Source organism: Cephus cinctus, unplaced genomic scaffold, assembly GCF_000341935.2.
Source record: "Cephus cinctus unplaced genomic scaffold, Ccin1 Ccin1_scaffold0954, whole genome shotgun sequence".
Lineage (NCBI taxonomy): Eukaryota > Metazoa > Arthropoda > Insecta > Hymenoptera > Cephidae > Cephus > Cephus cinctus.
In genome coordinates this window covers 102,433-110,968 of record NW_014333516.1, presented here as the reverse complement: position 1 = coordinate 110,968, position 8,536 = coordinate 102,433, and positions in this window count along the sequence as shown.

Sequence of the window (8,536 nt, the reverse complement as noted above, 5' to 3'; positions counted from 1 at the left end):
TTAAAAAAATAGTTGACCAGTAATTTTTCACTATCACGGTAAAGCTCTCTTAAAACCATGCAAAAGCTGGTAAAAACATTTTCGATCGGACTGCTAATAACAAAGTAATCTCTACTGATCACGCTCCGTGGTCCACCCTGTATACCATATATTATAAGATTCTAACTATTCACTTTCTTTTTTATTTTTCATATATCCTCCTTTTACGACTATATGGCAATTATGAATTGACATGCAGCTCTTAAAAAGTAAATTCGACAATCAACGTCATATAATCATCAAATAAAAACAAATTTGTTAAACGATTGAAATGACAACGTAAATTTTGGGTAAGAAATATTTCTTACTTTACAAAACACCGGTGCAAGAATATCACAGATAAGGTGTCATAATCAAGTGAATGGAATACTTATTCTTAACGTTAAATAAATCAATGTCAATATAAAACAAATTTTGAAAGGACGAGTCAAAACTGAAAGAGGGAATTCACGTGGCCCTTTCCAATATTCACCATTTCTACCGTCTGCGCATTACGATTGATATTTTAACGTCGAGCGCTTCTAAGGTAAAATATGTCAGGGACAACATCAAAGATAAAAGCATGCAGAACAGGTCCACACATCTACTACATGGAATCGAATAAGTGTACTGGAAAGAGCAGTATCGTTGATTTATGTTGTTTGTCTATAAGAAACAAGTTGACATCTATGACAGGTGATATAGATACAGTCTATATTCGAAGGTTGTCTTTTGCAAAAATCTTATATTTATATATGTATTTGCATCTAAAATAGGTTTATGCGAGCGTGCGTGTGTGTACGTGCGCGTGCGAATGTAAAAATTTGTGAACGAAATTTCAAACTAACGGTTAAATCAATCTGGTTAAAATTGATACGGCATATCATGTTCTGGATGACCAGCCACATTTGCAGGTATACAAACGGTGTGTGTGAAGTACGTTCAAAAATCTAAAATATTATGCATTTTAATAAAATGCGCGTCTTAAGGGAAAAACTTTACGCAAATCGCTAAACCAATTGAACTACAATGTATAAGGGATAGCAAATTCCGGATGTAGATGAAACAGCAACATTTGCAGATGATCACCATTTCTACAATAAATATTCCGCAATCACGTAATTAACTCTAGAGCTGTACTGTGGGATACGTGGATATTCCAGTTCTCTTCAAAAAATCATCGTTTATGCGATTTGTCGGCGACTTTTATGATTTTAAAGACTTTTCTGTTAATTTAATTGTATTCAATAAAAGAATGCATATTAATCCCATAGTTATTAATTTATTGCATAAGAAATAATTAAATGGGTTTTGAATCCTTCTCACTGTATTGAGAAGAGAAAGGGCACAGTGGAAATGTGAAGGGTATCTCGGTACCCCAGTGAATAGCTAATGTGTACACCCATGATGTTTACAATCCTAGAGTTAAACCACATGGTTCGAACGGTCGTGCCTCAAGGAAAACTAGTTTGCCCCTATATTTTGTTAAGTTATCTTTTATTTGCATCTTAGTGAAGATTTTCAAATTCCTCCTTACCGTAGCGTATTGGCACAACAGACGTTATTATCTCATGCGTGATGGAAAAAAAATTCAAGCTTAAACGTCACCAGAAAGGAAACTTGCTTAACACTGGCACAATCTGCCTTAATACATCACACTCACGTGTTCTATTCAGCGCATAGTAAAGGATTCTAAAGGCTGAGATTTCCTAAGACGATGCTTGGCCCTCTTTCTAAGCATTTTATACACATACATATATATTCTGGCCCAGGAAGTAGAAAAAAAAGTGAAAAACTTTTTTGAAACAGGAGTGAGAAGGAGGGCAAATCGCTGGCGGACGTTTTGTGGAGATCGCCGGAAGGTTGGAACCTTCCGGTAAACGGAATTCGTATGAGTCAGTGAGTGCAAAGCACTTAGCACATTCTGAAACAGATGCAGTTTTAAATGTATGTTTTATTTTGTTACTCAATTTGGAGAAATTGAAACAAAATTTCAAAGTATTTATGTACTTAATGGTTCGCGCTTGACGCTTGATAAGAGAACCATGGAAAAATCCTATTATTCTATATGGCTACTTGAAATTCGACGTATTATCATAATACTTTTATAGGTATTAAAAGGGACGAAACTGATGGCGTTTACGGGCATCGGAACGAACGAAGAAATTTTTACGTCTTGTGCTTTACGAGCCATTAAACTTCTTCCTGAATGTTTAATGCTTGCGTCTCTTTATCGTGCCTTTTTCCGCCTTCATTGCTGGTTTTTTTTTTTAACGATACGTCGAATTATTTTGACTACGTCAGCGTGAATTATGGAAATGCCATTTTTAGTTGTTTTTCCAGGGAATCAAGAAATTCTTATATGTCAGAGGTAATTCATAAAAAATCAGGAAAATCTCTCGATATAAATTTAATTGCTAATTAACGTTGTAATGTTTGAGTTTCCACCAAGATTTTATTATTGTTTTTATTCCTTCACGGAAAAGTTCATCAAGCAAATTCTTTTACGAGATCATGTAAATTTCGAGAATTTCGACTTTAATGATTTTATTTGTACATCCTTCATGTAATATCACTTTAGGCTTTATTTTAACTTCAATTTTTTTCTAATTAATGCATACCTAGTATTCCCTCAAGTACCTTTACCTTCACAAGGTAACAACTGCTTGGCAAGATTTCAGAACATAGTAAAAATGCTTGCATGTATTCCTAAGAACATTAATAATTATTTTCCAAAAGAAGAAAATAATTTTGCAAATTTTGTACTTTGTCGTCATATTACATTAATGGAACATGATTTAACAAAATTCGACCCACTTATCGCATCATTTGGTATTTCAATTTGAAATTACTTCTGCTCACCATTTTCCACAATAAATATAGACTGTTAATTGTCGTATCTCACCATTTGGAAATCTCATGCTTGTGTACCCTGAGTAATCGTGCATGGTTGTTGTATGTTGCAACATATGTTGCGCGACATATGCCAATAGCACATGTATCCAATGTAATTCTTTTTTTAAGATATCCATGTCTAAGACCAGTAATAGTTTACCATACGAGACGCACACTAGATTCAAAAAAGGTGATGTTCGAATATTTCATACGTACTTAATTTGTAGACAAGTTCGATAAAATATAGAAAAGTTTTCAGGCACATTATCACTTTTGAATCAAGAGACTCGGTGGATACTGAATAATATACCAAAAATTCATAAACTCCGTGAAAGTGAAATTTATGATTTTCGCCTCTTAGAGTTTAATAAAATAATACGTATAATAGTAAATTGGACAGCCTGAAAAATTCACCCTCGCAGAACTCCCTCTGAGAAGTTTTATAGGTTCGATTTCCGATTGGCTCGTTAGCAAACTCTCCCGAAAATGCCACCTGGTGTTAAGGGGGAGTAAGAACGTTTATCGAGGGTTAGGGATCCTAAGCGAAGAGGTCCGTTCCGCCTCAGAGGGGTTGACTTTCGGCTGTTACAGGCAGATGTCGAGCGAATTGCGTCAGTCGGTTACCAACGGGAAACCAGGGAGGTATGTTCCAAAGCACGAGTTGGATTAAACCATTTTAAATTAACCCCAAACTACCCCGAGTAATGAAATATTCGAGCAAGAACCGTCGCTATAATGGAAGGATGATTACGTTAGCCAAATCCGTTTAGTCAGGTCATAGTCTCTCGTCCTTAAATATAGTAACTGTTTACAATAATCCTGCTCCAGATAAACAAATGTAAAGAAATAGTGATAGAAGTTCTAAGTAATCAAGAAAGGAGAATGTGATGAATCAAAATTTAAAGACAAGTATGAAAGATTTTTAACACTTTTGAATTATCGAAGAAACAAAATTGACACTATTCCCGCATACTTTATTGCGGATGAACTTATGTATCGATTAATGAATATTTACATTACGTTTACGTTTCGTCATCCTCTTCGGATCGAACACTCTGCTTAGTAACTAGAATATATTTTCTTTTAAGTAGAGTTTCGATCTTCTCAATGTCTTCAATTTTCTCCACAACTTCCGTTAAATCAAAAGACGCGGTACGTTCGAAACTGCACTCTTTGGCTTCTATCAACTGCATGCAGTGTTCACCCATATGTACCACTTGGTTCTTCCATTCGAACTTCTCACGGTATATGTCAATAATTATAATAACAATTGTACAGAGAACTAAAAATGTCCAAAGCTTAGGGCCGGTGCAAACGTGATCGCTAGTCGAATACCATATCAAACGGACAGCGTTTCTTATCCCATAGTAAAAGCACCATGTGGATATTTCCTGGTCGCCAATCATTCTAAGAGTTATTAACTTAAGAACGCAATGCGTCATTGCTGAGCTATTACGCAGACAAGTGAAGATAATAAAGTAAGAAACTTTAGATCTACTAAACGGGTTCCAGTTTAGAAGAAAACCATAAACAATTATTCTCACGATCAGTGCTAAGAGTAAGAGCCTGTTTAAACCAAATAAATCAGCCAATACGAAAGGCATTAAAAAACCAAAGATCATAGAAAGCGAGGATACCAACGTCGCGAGATCATTGTACTTAGTCGAAAACCAACATTCTAAATAAGCTCTGTTAAACTCTTCCGTAGTGTAACCCAATATATCCACGATTAAAAGTATAGCAGCCAAATAAACAGCACCAGGCCTTCTTAATTGATATAGAACTTTTAAAGGACTGGACGATTCAGGATCCTCGGCTAAATCATCATCCCCTAATTCCTTAATTGGCTTTATATACATACCTATTAATATAATACCGCATATGGCAACAGCAGTGATTAGGCCCATAAATATGCTGTGATAATCTTCATTGGTCGTACTCAACTTTAAAGACTCCGTTATTGCTTCTGTGCTACCACAGAAATGTACACCACAATTAACATCGACCTGCGCTTCTGCTAATACGTCTATAGCAAGTATATGAGCGTGACTAACCCAACCCCATGCAGCTGAAACTATCACTGCACCATGGCGAAAGAAATGTTCTATGCCATGCATGGTCAAGAATTCACCGCTTAGACTTTTCCCTTGCAAACGAACGCTAATCATAGCTAATCTTAATGTATAAATTGTTTTGGAAACCGTGAATAAAGAGTCAAAGAAACCGTGAAGAATTATCGCTACTGATACCAGATTGTAATTCTGGATGAAGTAGATGAGGGATGTTACTCCTATGCCAAGTGCACCGATTACCAGCGAATAATGAAGTCGGAGGTAACGCATTGCGAATGGTACCAAAATCAGACTAGAGATTACGAAGCTGCACGATGGTGCTATGTTGCTGAAAAAGAAAATAGCAAAGATACGTTAAAGGATTTTTTTATTCTGGTAAATTCCATGCGTTGAATTTATTATGGTTTTTAGAGATGTCACGAGAACAGAAATTAATAAAAGATTTAATTATTTTCTGAATTAAATTATTTTATTTCCGTTTGACAAATAGCACGCATTGAATGGAACGATATTGAGTAGTACTTACAGCATGACTGTATCGCGCTTCGCGTTTGGAATTTCCGTACTCGTAGGTATAGACAATGCAAGAATTCCCACGAGAAGTAAAAAGAAATTTCCGTGAAGCTGACGTGTCTTTTTACGTACGTATTCGCTTGGGACAAAATGTAACGCCGGATCCGTTTCACGGTAGTCCGAATACCGGCTATCGCCAGAAATCGTTATTGACGTCTTTGGTATATCTGACATTGTTTTTTTCTTGTTTGTTCTTTTCAAACAACAAGCAGATACGGTATCTGGATCCTCCGTTTAAAGTAATTTTAGGTTAGATGGCATGTACTGAATCAAAATTCGGAAAAAATGTCCCTTTTATCGCCTGCTGCTCGACTTCGGCATGAACGAGACAAAAGCGCATGTTCTAAAATTTACTGCGAGTGCTGTGAATATGGTTATTTCTTTGTTAGATACATGACAGAAGAAGACCCGTAGCACCAATAAGCATTTTGGCTTGGAGCTAAAATGATTAAAATGATTTCCAATCTTTGATTGGTCCAAGGAAGAGGATAATGCAATTAAATAGCCAATGAAAAAAAAATTACATCATTTAACACTATTTATTATGAAGAAGGTATTCCAACGTTCGCTAACATAATAAATATAATCGTCCTACAAATTGTACAAATGTTATACAATACCATAACATTCTGCGATTGCAGCGTGTTACAAATATGTTGCACAATCCCAGTATTTTACAGGGGTTCTGATTTAGCACATAAATTTCATGTGTTTTCAACTTCTGTTGATTTCCAACGTCACCACTTGAAAATAAATAACTGCAATGTAGTTCACGTGGCATAACACAAGTACTGGGTTTTTACATAAATTTTATGATCTGTGAAATACCTCTAACAAAAAATGTCAGAAGAAATTCGCCCTTTTGTTTTACATTCCCAAAATTATTGTTAATAATTTTATTCTATTGCTAATAATTATGATTAAACAAGTCAATTAAGGACATATGCCAGAGTAGAATTTTAAAAAATTGATTTTTTTCATTTTCTTAAAATCTATAATGTTGAAAATGTTGTGTTGCAATATTTGTTACGAAATTCGAAGAATTGTAAAAGTTATAGAGGATTAAGTGAGGAGGGGCCGGCCGGAGTGAGCAATTACCTGTCTTTCAGGTATATGAAGTAAAATTTCGTCAGTTAATCGTTGGAAATCACCAAGTATAGAGCTGTAGGCATTAGTGTGTGTTCAGTGTACACAAATTCAAAAGCAGAATAGAAGAAACTAATATCAACAGACTTAAAACATTCAATGATCAGTTTTTTTAACTAATTTAGTACATTTAATACATAAACACATATCATTACATTACCATATTACCCAGATCAGCCATATTAAATAATGACCTTACAAAAGAGAAAACGTATTTCCCAAATTTTTTACAAACTTTTTTACAAACTTTTTTTTACGAGCTTAACCTTTCATTAATTTTCTTCACTATATCCATTGACTGCGATCTATAAGCTTCGTTTGAGGATTCTGAATATGTGTTTAATTCTGGAAACGAGGAAAAAACATAGGTCGTATGTCCCTGTCATGCCTACTACGCGCCTCGTTCTAAATCGTAATTCTATTGCACATTCACTGCACTTTTCATACCAAAAGGGAGCATAAATCTCGGAGATTAGATGAAAAATAGATCGTATTTCAATTTCACGATCGAAATATGTGAAATAATTGAAAAAAGGTCAGAGTTACGTTTTTTCCTTTTTGACACCATTTTTCTCGTTTGGAGATATCAATTTATTCCACTGTATATTTCTACGTCTTAATTTTGTTAACCACCCACGAAAGCAACTTAAATTTTCGAATTACAGCGGTTCCAAAGGCTTTTTTTTAGGTATAGGTACAAATATCAAAATATAAAATAAATGTATACCTATTGCGTGCACAGAAAATGCTGTATTAAACATATAATTAAGTGAAATAACTGTGCAGGTAAAGTAAGTCCATTTTTATTGTTACGAGACGGCTCTATCGTTCTTTAATTATCAACGCAGATCTCTATATTCGAAATATTGATGCTAAATGTCACTTCGTGAAAAAATAAATAAATAAAACGTCATCTGAATAATACAAGAAGCGTTACGACATTTTCACTTTGACGGATATTTGCTTAATTCTGAATTACCTGCGGCGGCTGTTGGTTCAGCTCTTTGAAAGCCTTAAATTTCCTCTTAGGTCTCACTAAAGAGAAACCCTACTGAGTCACTTCCATTCCTCAGGATCGTTTCGTTAGGCGAAAGTTGTTTTCGCCGTTTGCTACTCGTTGTGCGAGATTGAAGTGATGGAATTAAATTGGCTGGTTGTACTATGAGGATAACTATCAGGGTAACTTTATTTAGTTCGAAACTATTAGGGAAACTGTTAAAGTACGCAATGTACTGATGAGGACTTCAAAATGGCCTACGACTTTCTTACCAGGAAGATGATTCAAGTTTGTTTTCCTATATAAATTTGTCCCTGGCGGCTTGTTCAAATATTAGTTTTATTACAGAGAACATTATTAAGATTTCCATTGTTTCTTCTTTTCCGTGAGTATTCTTTATCTCGCAACTCATAGAGCAACCTGAATTTCTCCAGAATGGTTATGCTGCGTGGGCACAGATAAAAAGGGACGAGAACTTTATGGTATATTGTTTCCCGGATAAAGCGGGAGCTAATACTATTTTCCTTAAGAATATTTCGAGGATTGGATGGCTTTGCCTCCTTACCTTTGTTTCCCTTTTATCGAGTCACGGTCACTTACTTTTACTTCGTACTTTTCTTTTTCCCTTGACTTTTTCATGTTCTTTTATACTTTCATATAACAGTACAATTCTCCTACAGCACTTTAGCTCTGCAGACCACTCGCATTGGCTTAACAGTACCGTAACGTTGATTACTGTCACGCGGAAGCTAGAATCACTGCTGGTGGAATTCGCGAAAGCACCTGGAAAACCTAGAAATCCACGAGAATTCTCACGAGGGAAATGAGAATTCCC